Source organism: Rhyacophila brunnea, unplaced genomic scaffold (assembly GCF_057557595.1).
Source record: "Rhyacophila brunnea isolate RB1 unplaced genomic scaffold, BYU_Rbru_1.0 scaffold_4, whole genome shotgun sequence".
In the NCBI taxonomy this organism is placed as follows: domain Eukaryota; kingdom Metazoa; phylum Arthropoda; class Insecta; order Trichoptera; family Rhyacophilidae; genus Rhyacophila; species Rhyacophila brunnea.
In genome coordinates this window covers 28,774,766-28,789,101 of record NW_028233068.1, presented here as the reverse complement: position 1 = coordinate 28,789,101, position 14,336 = coordinate 28,774,766, and the positions used below count along the sequence as shown (strand labels likewise).

The window sequence follows — 14,336 nt, the reverse complement described above, 5'->3', positions numbered from 1 at the left end:
AAAATAGTAACACACAACACTATCTAAAACCAAAATCATTCGTGCTTGAATGTTGAATGTACAACAAACAACCGAATCACGTATCTAGACGAAAACCTACAATAATTTCGAAGTTCAATTAAATAACGAGAACGTAGTTTACAATCATTCATATTACGGACATATTTAAACGTAAAAAATAAAGGTTGCAAGTAGGTACAATACAGGAACATACCTACGTCATATTGTAAACTAATTTCAAATGAACATCGTGATAAGTACCTATTATTATGATTGTCGAAAAAGGTTTCCAAATCTGCGCTATATAGGTATTGTGTCTTTCTTTTACATACTGTTTTTTATTTCTTCAGAGAAAGAGAAGTACACGATTAATTAAATATTGTTATAGGTAATTAATTATTTGTTAAGCACCTTCCATAAGTCATATTATAATAAGTTATAATTTATTTTTAAAGTCGAAATCCCGAAAAAAATTATATACCAACCTTTACTGATACTATCACGATACGATATTCTTTTATTGTGTTGTCATAGAATTAATATTTTATTATGCATTGAAATCCAAATTAACGTCGACGTTGGTAGATTTCTGAAAGACATATTTTTAGACAGCATCCGGATCGAATTAATAATCTATGGGGCGTTAGCATTAAAAGTGTACAAAACATGAAATTCTGTGTTGTGGTTTTTTGTTGGCAGTGGGTAAGTATAAATTATTATGTCATCAAGGCATGACTCATGGATCATGCTCATGGGTCCATGACGATTGTAACATACATAATATTATTGTGGACCGGAAAATAATTCTAAAAAACCGTAATTCTATTTTACAACAAAAATTTTATATCTGAAGTTGAGATCTGACTAAACTAGTAGAACAACGTGGGCTTGCCATTATTTATGATGGTTAATGTCAGTTACTTCAAAATGGCGAAGTAAAAACGAATCAACGCTCAATAGAATTGGCCACGAAACTGAATAAAAATATCCTTATGTCACCAGCTAGAAACGCAGCAGAAACTATCCATGAAGCAAGTAGGTGAATGTATTATGAGAAGCAAGTTAGTCTATCATCTTCAGAATTAAAGGCAAGCCGTGGGCGTCCGTAAAATTAGCATTCCTCGTCTTTTCTGTACCGAGTGAAATAGAATTAGGTTTGATCTCAGACACAAATTCAAAATCAAATCCGTGAAGAAATTTGCAGTAGTAGACGATTTCTTCAAAAGAACGAGACAGTTTGAAAAAACTCAAGACGTTCAACCAAGTAACTAATAAAGCGGTTCCAAAAAATAAATACGATACGCTTGATTTGTTTAGTAATTATTGAAGAACAGTAAGTTTTAGTAGGATGAAGTATTTGCACGGAAAAATCAATTTCTCACTTAGAGATTCAAGGTTATTAAGTATGGACAGGCGATAAAAACTTATATTACCCAGTGAATTCATATTAAATTAAAGACACGAGTTCCGGAAGAAAGAATAATTAGTCTTTAAATTAAATGCATTATTGTTTTATGAGATAGCCAGGTGCTCGGTACGTGCACAAGTTGAATTTTGAAATGAGAAGTAGCGCTGCTTGGTAAACATAAATGAGAACTGAATTTTAAACACTTCGTGGGACTTCTCGCGTGTCAATGAACTGAGAGAAAGAAATTGACCGCACTTTGCCAAAAACTAAAAAAAATGCCATTATATATAAATCACGACCTTTTTCCATAAGCATTTGAAGAAAACTAACGATTCGAGCGTATAACAATTTGGACACTTGCAATATTTTTTAACATCGCCCAATTTATAAAAATAAAAAATTTGTAAGTAATGCAGAGAAATTTTGTCAATACCAAGGACAAGATCTGGTCATTTCTTGGACAAAATCCATTTGGCAACAAGCTAAATGCACCAATTAAGCGCCTTGTTCCCAGCACGGAGGTACATTTAGTTTTAAAAAATACAAAATAACACAAACACTTCGTTGTGACTTATGAACATGTCGCAATGAGAATTTGTATAATGCCATTTCGATACATTACAAACATACAAACCAATGTATTGACTTAGCTGATGCCATACAACATTAGAATAAAAAAGTAGCATACTACTTAGATCACGGTGTTTTTGTTTTTATACACCTATATACATGCCTACTCACGGAAGAAACGATAATAATTGTCTAACAAATTTTACCCTTTTCCAGATACATATTAAAACATACAATAGAATATATTAGATAGAGCGAGCAAGAGTTTTTATTATGTTGAATTGTCATAGTTAATAATATGAATGATTTTATAATTTTAATATTGAACGGTGCAAAGACAACATAAAATATATTATAATAGGTAGGTACCTACCTACATATTTCTAAATAATGTGATGCTAATACCTAATTGAAGATATCGCGACATTAAAACGTCTACTCAGTAAACGGTTGTGAAATGTTCATGTCGTCAAATCTATAATGACAAAATTTTACAAAACTCAGATATAATCACCAAATTATGTTTATTAATCGTTACAAGAGTCTAGGTTAGAGAGGACACAATAATGAGTCATACAATGTCATTTAAGACACAGAAAACGACTTAATTAATAATATTATTATAGATCAGTCCAAAAGACCAATCTTTGTGCTCCGCCACTGGAGTGCAACGAAGGTCACATCTCAAAAACAATAAAAACAAATCGGAATAACGCAATCGCTAAAAATAAAACACTAAATAACCAACAAATTGCACGAAATCGACTAAATTAATGATATCTCAACAGTTGAAATTGTGTAATTTAATAGCTCATTCTCGAAAGACGATCGAGGAGGTGACACTGAATGTTTTTAAAATATTAATCGACTATGTAGTTTTTTTGACCTTTACAAGGAGGGAACTATTGTAATGTCTAGAAAATGGTTAATTAATTGATATAATTAGGTAACGAGAATATTTCGCTGAGCGTTCATCGCACATGAAATGAGTTGGGTATAATGAATACAAGATAAAAAAATTATTCATACACGTCATACGAATTTACTTATTCATGTATATTCCATATTTAAAATTAAAAAATACGTCCTTCAAGAACGAAAGTGTTTATTAAATTTAATGAACATACAAAAATTCGTCGAGAATTCACTTCTCATTAGTAATACCTACTGGAGAAAAGAAAAACTATAAATGTGGAAGCTTACAAAACTTTCTTAACGATTACTCAAGTTGCTACTAAGCAATATTGTTTTTAGTGTGGCAGACAGAATAAAAATAATGTACGTATTAATGAGCCATAATATAATATTCAGTAGAATGGAGTAATACTATGTACTTTTAAAATTCGCCATACCAGTCTACAACATTTTAATAGGTATATAACCTGTTTTTTTGTTTCAGAAGAAACTCAAAAGGTTGGAAACATTCAGAAACAGTAGATCAGTACTTAATTGGATTATTTGAAACTATGTAGACACGAAAATATGGTGTCAATTACCTATTTAAAAATACTAACTAAACTCAGGCACTTATAAACTTCACATAAAGTTCGTTCACTTTTAATTTATTATACTAAAAAATAAAAGCACAAAAATGTTCCGCACATGCGAGAGTTCCAATTTTGAAAAATAGTCCGATCGCACTGATTTTTTTTGTCAAAAATTAACAGAGAAAATACGTACAAAACTGACGTTTTCCAAGATGGAAGACGTCGTGTTTTTCCCGGCGATTTCGGAATCGGCAAGCGGTGGCGTCTACGACTATGCTAGCTGTCACTTTGGGAGCGCGTCGGATCGGACTGGCCGCAAAATTAAATATTAAACGTGTAGACCGGCGAATGGAGAATGGCGATCGCGCTTGGCTGTCAGATAATCTACGAAAATAGCTCGCGATGCCGTCTTTACACGCTGGCGAGCGAGTGGACAACCTTTTTTCCAATCTGTCAAAATAAAAATATATCGACTAAACAATTATTTGTATCTAATTGCAAATCCAGGAATATTTCGTGACGAGACGCTGCATCTTTTCATTCCATTTGTGACGAAGTCACACCACCATTAATCCTACTTTCCACGAATCTCAGTAAAATGATCTAATTCCATTAGGTCAGTGGTGCCCAACCTTTTTATTGCTGCGGACCGGTCAACGTTTGATAATTTTACCGCAGCCTGCTGACGGGGGGACGTTGATTGTTTATATTTTAGATTGTTTTGATTTAATTGTATTTAAACATGCCTTCAAAATAAAATACAGTTACACCAAATAATGAATAGGTATAAAGTGATTTAACATTTTAACTCACTAGAACGCTAAATCAATGAGAACCCTGAGCTTGTTTCTTTGCAACGAGACGGTTCCATCTGGTGGTAATAGTAGACAATGACACCCGAAGTGTGTTACTTATGTCCAGTTTATTTCGTTGTTTTGTTTTGGTTGCTGTCATTGCAGAAAACCCCGCTTCACAGAGATAGGATGTCGGAAATGGCAATAAGGATTTAAGTGCTGTGGTGGCAATCTCCGGTTAACCTCTCGGGGGTTGGGTACCACTGCATTAGGTAACTTGACAGCTCGCCGATGCCCACCGACCATCAAATCCGATCGAGAAAATATGTCAGTTTGAATATGTACCTACACGTCGTGAGCGAAATGGAAAAAATAGTGCCAAACTGACTAGACGACTGGAGCCAACTATTTCCCGGAAAATAATATAGAACAGCCGAAAATATATTGACGATACCTATATGAAACTTTTATGGGAATGGCAGATCGGGAGAGATTTTGTGTTACCTAAATGACCACAATAGTGGATCAGTCACAATATAATGTAGAAGTCGCATTATGGGCATACGTCGCGTAAGTAGCAATGGTGTGTTCATTCAAATCGAATGAATGTCAATGCAGTGCTTCGTCTCTCAGTTACAATGCTGCAACCACGTATATCAAATTTGCTTACAAAGAAGCAGCAGCAGATGTGGCACTAACCAAAAGTTGTAATTTTAAAACATAAGATTTTATAAATAAAATTCTATCTACAATGGTTATTATTGCTGCCTAATACCGGTCCGTGAAATATTTCTCATATATTCACGAGGCCACGGGTGTTAAAAGGTTGAAGAACACTGAACTAGACTCTATCTCTCTGGCCGGCCGGTGCGATAAGATTCGTCGCCGCGACTCGCTCGCGAAAGATAACGCCGAAACATACATACATACACCGAATCAAACTAACCAACGTAATAAAAATAAACCAATAAGTAAAAACAAATGCACTGTGGTACTTGTTTGGCAAAAGCTGCGGTTTAAAAAAAATAATTCAATAAGTACAAATTTAATATGTTGGCAAAAAAATAGAAGCGGGACATAATACAAAACACAACAGTCACCTAGGTACGAGTATGCAACTACTAATTTCAATAACATACAATTTATTTTATTTTATTTTGGTAATAAATACTTGAGGGTAGAGTAACAGTGTAAAGTCGGATTCACACTAGACTGACGTGTGGTGTCATGATGGGCTCTGACGTTTTATCTAGCGTGCACATCTATGTGTCGTGTTGTGATGCTTACTAGTCGTAGCTTTCGGTACGATAGGTCGAACAAAATGTTAGATTGCGATTCAGACAGTGATTTTGAAGAAGACCTCGCATTTCTTCTGTTAGCTCAACTTATGGCGAAAAAAAAGAAGACATTGGGTTCATCCCATAAACAAACTAATAGGGAATAAAGGAGAATTTCAGCGTCTTGTCAAGGCAGCACTTCTCACACATTGGTCTTTATATGTTTTTAGTGTTGTATCGTACAACACCTTACGAATTCGAATCAATTCGATAAGCTCGTCCAGGTCCGTCATCTGCAGCTGTAAGTCGTTTATGACGGCATTCACACTAGTGACTAGGTCCTAGGACTAGAGTGTCGCGTTAGAGCAAAATATAGGCTTCCGCTTACTTGCACTGCCTAGGGGCGGCATTTTGTCTAAGGACGTCATTGACAATAATATGAGTCAGAATAAATGAGTTACTACTATTTTCAATACATACCTACCCTACCACATAAAATGTTAACTGCGATTCTACATACATATTATTGTAACTAACTGAATTGATTGTACATATTCCTAATATTGGATTACACTGTATGAACTCACACTCCCGCGTATACAATGTTATTTCTATCATTGCAAAAATTATCTAATTTGTACGGGTTTGTCTGACATGTATCCGTCAAACACTAATATATAATATAGATATATGTATATCAATATGTTTTCTCGGAATAGTAATAATCCGAAGTCGATTTACTCATCATGGCAACCAAAAAGGTAACCTAAGGTAAACTGTCCCCTTCTTCTAACCATTGTTCCTCAATTTTATTATAACGACACTATTTACCTAATATATCTATTTTTTTTTAATTAAAATGACTTGCAGTGACAGGCAGTTATTAATTGAAAAGATTAAACTGTTGTTTTTAGTAAATATTGTCCAACAGGTAAAATGAAAAAACGCTTTTTTTTAAACAAAATATTCGGGCAATTTAAAACATAATTTTAAAGTGAAATCCTTCAAATTCGTGGGTATTAATTTATTTAAAAATAAAAATGGTGAGTACATTAGCTAACTATATTCTAATCTAATAAGACATGCTTACGTGGAATACGTCATAATTTATAATACTGAAATCTGACAAGTAAATAAATACTGTGATGGATGGAAATCCTCCTGATATGATTGATTGTGATTACATGACACATCCGATACAAAATGACAATTTCGATATGATACGAACTCTGACCGTTAAGCGGCCATTAAAGAAGAGAAAACACGACATACACACTGTATGAAAAATTGGAATACATCATATTATTAACTATTTCGCGTACCTACACATTTGTGTTACGGTAAGAACGATCACATACATGTGTACACATATGTGTCACATACAAAAAAGAAAAAGTGTTATTTTCGTGTCCAATTTATTGTTAACGGGAAAATAATAATTTTATACCATTAACCGGTAGTTAAGTATTAAGTAGGGAAAATCACTACCTATTATTACGAAAAATACTTTTCACATTTTCGTCATGTCGATTAGTACTTAAGATCACAAAAGTGAAAGTTACATTTTCGCCATGGGATATTTATAATGTCATAATTAAATTGGATTGACGCCTCCAACAATGTAGCTGTCATTATAAAAAAAGAGTACAAAAAATATATTATTGAGGAAACGATTGCGTCTGTTGTTTTCGGACGAGTGACCAGCATCACCACTAAGCCACAATTATGGACGTGACTTTATTTTTGTTATCGAGTACCTAATAATAATACTATAACTCTTCAACGTTCGTTGTATTGATGCTTTCACAGGAAAGAGTAGTGGTCAAAATATCTGACCATAATCTCCAATCTATGAAAAAAATATTTAAAATACAGCCATACGGTTTATTTTATAGCGACTACCAAACGTTTTTAGTCTGAATTGGTCGCCATAGTAGAGGCATGTCCAACTTCTGGTGGACTGTAATTTTGCAATCCAGTACCAAAATTGGCAGTGATCTACCACACTCTCTGATTGTCATATCCACTTGAACAAAAGTATTATATTTGTCAGAGGAAACTGAGCCGTTACAAATTAAACAACAACCCTTGATTTTCACCATCACAAATAAATACCTATTCGTCGTGAAAATAAGTTTTGGTCTTATTTCGGACACTAATTGCACACATCGTCAAGTTATTCTCATACTGTGTAAAGAGCCTACTGCGCAACGACAAGGGGATATTACGCCTCGGTTTAAAACGCGGGGGTTTAACATCTACTCTCTCGCTAACTGCCGCGGCAGGTTGTGAGTGATACAATACGAACCAAGTGATACGACGAGGCTACGTGGGCTTCCTCGTGGCTAATGGCTCCCTTTCAAAATCGCAATGAAATGATGTTATATTACAACTGAATGTACACGAGCTTTACATTTTCGTGATTAAATGCCTATATGGTGTGATGGACCAAAATCCATCCCGTGATTGAAGCGTTCAACATCCCTGCCATGTAATAATAAATAATCTGCTCTACATCTTGGAGGTCTAAACAATGGTAGCTGTAAACAAGATAGCGGCGATGACATTTGGTGGGAAGACATACTGTTTGTTGTATGTATTTTTTTGTAATTAAAAATGTTTTCGGTGTATATCTCAGTGCAGCCTTGGAAAATAATTATCAGGGAAGAAAAATGTGATGTTTGCGACAAATGCATCTGCAATACGAAAGGATGTCGCGTTTAATAAAAATTTAATACCTAGCATTAGTAGATAATATTTTTCAGCTTGACTTTGAGACGCTGATTAATAATTTATATGAAATTTTTCATCATAGTTCTATTTTTTTTGCTATACAATATAACAAACATCCTCAATGAAACAGTTATAATCACTGATTAGTGATCATTGATCACAATGAGAAGGCATTCAGAAGCATGTTAATGGTAATTGACTGAAACTGAAGGAAATTAAAAAAAATACACAAATAGGATGGAGGTAGAATAGGTAGACAGACACATACACATCGTCGAATTACTTGCCTTCCGCAGTGTTGCCGACAACCGAATATTAATCTTGTGAAAACGCTGACAGCGTCAGGAAAACGATTCTAAAAATAACCCGTAGTTCCTCGGTCGAACGGAAAATAGCAACACAGATTGATGGGTGGGCGTGCTATTTATGAAAAATTACGAATTTCCCTCATGCATAGGTACTTTATAAATGAATTATCAAATATATAATATAAACCAATTTGGTTCCGCTAAAATGTACATCAATACATTAGTGAGATCGAAGATATATTTACACTGTATGTTATAGGTATTGAAAAATTAATTAAATTTCAATTAAGCAGGTTGTTTACGTAAAAATAACGTTTGGCAGGCTTTGACAATATCAATCACGATAAAAAAAACATTTGCTCACTTCGACGTCATTAAAAAACAAATAGGTACCTACAAATACTTTACCAAACATGCTTTAAATAAAGGAGGTGGTAGGTACACAATTAAATGCGCATTTAAAAGGCTATTTTCAACATCCAAAGAGGTATACTTGGAAATATATTTTTTCTGGTCAACGAATAATTCACAAGATTTGAGAATGAAACATTATTTATTGAATATACATACATAAAATAGTAATATTTCTTTTCTCTTCAAAATGAAACATTCGCGTGCCATGACTGTCATGCATAATCATCTCGCGTGCCACAGGTTCGCCATCCCTGACCTATATATTATTGGTAGGTACGTTGAATCAAACCACAAAATCCGATTGCCAATATTAACTCAATTTGAGAAGTGCTTCAGTTGTATGACTACATACTAAAACCGTTAATTTCGTCGTGATTGGGTGAGACGACGTTGGCTTAATTGGTAAAGCACATTGGCCGGAATCCGATGGACGCGGGTTCGAGGCTCTCATTTTTTCAAGATTTTTGCTAGTATGTATGTTTATGAGGTGTTCTCAAATTATGTATACTTATTATAGGTATATTTATTTGGATAGTTCACACTGAAAAGGATTCTTCAAAAGAAAATATTATTATCAAAGACATATTATTCCTAATTCGAATTTTATATTTATATGACTACCCCATCTAACCATTTTTCTAATGGCAACCCAACCTAACATAAGCCTTACCCAACCTAACCTACAAATAAACAATAATAATGTTGAAGAACTCATCGATAATAAAATAAATACTAATTTCGATTAGGTAGGTATGCCTTATTTACGTTGCGAAGGCCACAGTTATAAGCAGAATGCGTACTTGTACGTATATAGTACCTAGTAATCAAATTCAAAGAAAATATAATTTCTTGACTCTAGCCCAGACTCCAGAACAAGAAGATCTGTACTTGAACAATATTTTCCACCAGCGGCAAAATAGAAAGATACATGGATATTGTATCAGAACATAAATATGCTCGTAAATGTATGTATCAGTTCGGATAGGGATGTTCGTAAATAATTTAGATACAACTTTCGAACAGTTTGACTATTATTTATTATGTACCTATGTAGTGGTAATTTCTTCACGAAGCGATGCATTTTGGTCTAGAGTCTGGACTCTGGACTATGCATAATTCTAAGCATGTGGTCGGCAGGGTGTTAACGAGCATTCGTAAGGTAACAGTAATTATTATTATGATAACTTTTGCAATGTGAAAACTATCCAAACGTTGTTCATAATGTCAAAGGATTACTAACTATCGTTCGAGTCCATGCGCGGTTGATAGGTGCGTTTGCTTACAAAAATGTTTGATAAAATAAAATGTTCGTAATAAAACGTAAGAAGTCGGTTGGTGCCACCCGAACTACTGACTTAGTTTTCATTATTAAACCAATAATTAAACTAGACTGGTTGGATTGGTATTAGCTAGATACGAACGAGACAAGACGATTGAACCTATGTTTTGTGTTCAGTCCAAGGGCAAATGGACTGAATCACAGACACACATAAAGCGGCAGCCACACATGACCGAATCACACGTAAACAAATTTCAGCAGAATGACGCAACTATGTAAAAATGCTTACTTTTGAATGGGCGTTCGCGCAATGGCCATGTGTGCGATACGTCTACTCCACTCTACAAAAACATAAGTAAGTATATAATATTATTAAAAGAGTACCAATGTATGAAAATAAGATGACAATAATTTATATAAGTAATATTATTATTATATATACCTACATACCGAGTACCTATGAAAATAAAATGATTGAATAATATGCATATCAGACAAAATTACGAATGAAATAATAAAACGTCCGGTGTAATACTGTACATACTTGGGGGTGTTCGCGCGCGACAGCCACTTGTAGATGCGACCAGCCGCAGTTTAGGTTTTCATTGTACGCGGTAACTGGACTAACCGACAGCTAGGTACAGATAATGTCCAGTACGAGTCGTGTAGTCTGCCTGACCGTATATTATCCTTAACAGTGATACACGTGTTTGGCGCTTGTTCCCCAACTGATCACATCACTTTCTCGCTTCCGCGGCGAGCCTCCCGCATTTCCCCTAAGTAATCCATTCTTTGTGTGCAGACACTCCATGAAATGAACGTCTGCCATGCGATCTGTCGCACTTAATTTATTGGTTGTCGTGTGCGAACAGCATCATGCGTCGTTTCTTTGTCTCTTATTTTTCACAAGAATTTTATTTCTATTTTTTTCCGAGTAACGAATCGACCTCAATAATAAATGTAACGAAGCCATCTTCCTACCATCAAAAATAAAACAAAGAAAAAACTTTGAAAGCATGAAAAAAAAGTGAAAAATTGGGTAGACATTAACTACTACTCTCAAAGAATCGTCATACCTATACATAATATACTATTATTATTTTTGTAGGATTTTGGCTCTACTTGTCAAAAACAGAGTTACTAAAAATTGACTTTTTACAAAACATTTTGAAATTGGCGCAAAGCTCTGGGGATAGATTTCGCATGTAGATTGTAGGTGGGCCAGTAAGGCACTGTGTCAGTGCTATTTTCATGTAAATGTGTGGGTCTGATTCAGCAGTGGCGTAGGTACATACAAGAGACAATTTTCGTCGCAGAATAAATTAACAAAAATTTCGTTTCATAAAATATATAATATAATCGCCGTTATATATATAATATAATCATCCAGATATGTTGGAATAACACAGTAACTGATTTTTACAGACGGAGAAATCGTGAATTTACAAATTTTCCTTTCAGATTTAAAAAAAAGATTCCAGATGTGTTATGTTTATTATCAATCTATATCCAACCTTTCCTTTAACGTTTGATGAAAATATTCACGATAACTCGAGAAACATGTTGATTTTGTAAGTTTTCACAAATATTTATCATTCTGTATATTTTTAAGGGATTTATTTTATTCCAAAAATAGCTGGCCTACTAGTTTAGTGTCAACCTATTAAAAATTGGCTGACAGTGATAAGGTTAATAATTTCTTGAGAAACAAGAATCTCGCGAATTAAGCAAAATCATGAAAATCGTCACAGCCTATAGATAGGACATAGGTAATCTATAACTCTATAATATTCATATATACTAAAAAAAACATGCTCACTTCTTGTGCTGACTGGCATGATGAAATTATGTAATGCACACAATTTTGTAATATGAAATAGGTATATTACTTATTTGAATTTAAATGGGAAATTTAATGTTTTCAAGGTTCAAAAAAGGACTGAAAGGGGTAAATAAAATTGTTTTGTTGGTTGTTTTTATCTATACATTATTATCGCCCCTCTCTCCAGTGTGTAAAGCACTGACTTCTCATTCAGGGCTCCGGGTTCGATCGGGTGGAATCACAATATATTTATACTTATGGCTTTCTTAAAGCCTGGGTGTTTATGTCATCATTTACTGGTCTCGTGGCCTGTTGTGGTATTAAATATAAATATATATTATACATAAGTACTCACACATTTTTTATATCTATTAAAAAAACACCCCCTTGTAAAAAAAATACATATTATTATGCCTAGTACAATATATTACAAATCAATAAAAGTATGATTGTAAAATTCACGAACAAATGACAGTGCAAATAAAAATAACATAGGGCATATTATACATCCTAAGCTTAAATAGGAACCCAATAAGATATGTTTTTTTTTTTTGATAATTTCGCCAATAATAGCAAACCCCGCCAATGTGGGTAAATTATTGTGTGTATCAGACAGACAATAAATGCCCCATTGTGTAACAAGTATTATAAACTATAATAGTGTGTTGTAGCCGAACATTGCATTTATGAAAATAACGTAAATTGGTTTGGCTTTATTGTCGGCCACATGATTGTATGTCATGTGGACACAATTATTTTATGACATCATTGTAATGCCTAGTACGTAACTCAGCTATCAAAACTTTTCATAGAATCCGAACTGAAATGTAATTAACCCTGTTATTGTCAGTGGCCTACCTACTGCTACTCGTGCTTTCCTTCCACCACACGCCATATTGTCTCAACACGATGTCGATTGTAGGTAGGTATACCGTTGCGTACCGAAGAATAAGCACTCTACCAGTTGTGGTGCGAGTGTCCTGCTGGAGAGAACTTCTCATGGCCTTGATTATCATAAACAAACAGAAGATAGAACCAATGCGTTGATAATGCAGGAAATGAGAGTCAGTGGATGGCTGCTTTCTGTGTGCATTCATCAAATCATGTGATTCTTCGGACACACTGTTCGCGAGGTCCATAAAGCCTAGAAAATTTGTTTTGAAAAGTGTTCCAGGTAGAAGGCGCACAAAACAAACGCCAACGAGGTTGAGTGACCAAGTGAAGTAGGTAATTCACCAGAAACTTACTATTCTCATAACTCAGACACAGCCCATCATAACACTGCCTGTATAGGGTATGAAAAGAAGGTGAAAGCTAATCAAAAATTCGTCAGTATTTAATTTAAGTCATGGGGTCGATGACAAAATGTTATTTCGGCCTTCACCCGCTGTATGACATTGAAAAGTTAGGAAGTAATTATCACTCGTGGAAATCAAGTCGCAATAGCCCATCGGTTCAACTTAAACATTGGACACACTATTCTATAGACATATAGTATAGACCAGGGGTAGTCAACCTGGTTCCTACCGCCCACTAGTGGGCGTTCCAGCTTTCATGGTGGGCGGTAGGGGTTTGAAAACATATGGCAAAATAAAAAAATGCCTGTCTTATATCCAAATATTTAGTTAATTAAATGTAATTTCATCAGACTTTATGCTTCTATGTACCTAAGTATGCAATGTATAAATAAAAAGATAGATTTAACTACAGTAAGTTGTTTTATATTTTATGTTTTATACCATTTGGGGAAGATTACTGTTGAAGATTAGGTACGCTGCCCTTAGTCTTAGGGATAGGTTGGGGGGAGGACACCAAACATCGTGGCCTGGCGGCCCGCTTCAGGGTGTGCAGCCCACGCCTATCATCACCCCATTTCAGCACGTCATGACGCATTGAACTGGTATGATAGCGAAAACTCTGCCACATATTGTTTGGGAAACGAAGAAAAAAACGAGTTTTTCCATGAATTTTTGGTACCTCTTATTTTCAGTTGATATAGGTACCTGTTGTCTTTTTCTTCTTCGACGTTCCCTCATGGCCGAGGATCGTGGCCACCTTTGATTTTTGTCATCTTTTGAGCGACTAAGACTTTCCACCCCTATTGATTATGTTGTAAAACCTTGACAATTTTGAAAAATAAATAGAAAGTTGGAAAATGTTGGAAAAATATTTTAATCTCTCTGTAATGAGTATAAACGTCATTTATTTAAATATGTTTTTACTATAATGTGTCTTCAGGTACAC

The 14,336-nt window shown here is 34.6% G+C and overlaps 1 protein-coding gene across 12 annotated transcripts in view; it reads right to left on the bottom strand.

Annotated features, from left to right (window-relative positions):
* Unc-115a (actin binding LIM protein Uncoordinated 115a) overlaps positions 1–14,336 on the bottom strand; it is a 211,453-nt gene that overhangs the window by 149,541 nt on the left and 47,576 nt on the right. For 6 of the 12 annotated variants that reach the window (XR_015071520.1, XM_085954504.1, XM_085954508.1 and 3 more), the window contains exon 1: positions 3,475–3,776. The exons of 1 other annotated variant lie outside the window; for it this stretch is intronic. The gene's annotated coding sequence lies outside the window, so the exon portion shown is untranslated. Of the gene's footprint in view, positions 1–3,360; positions 3,777–14,336 lie in introns of those variants that run through there. 5 more of the 12 variants (XM_085954507.1, XM_085954510.1, XM_085954511.1 and 2 more) reach the window with 3 other exon arrangements.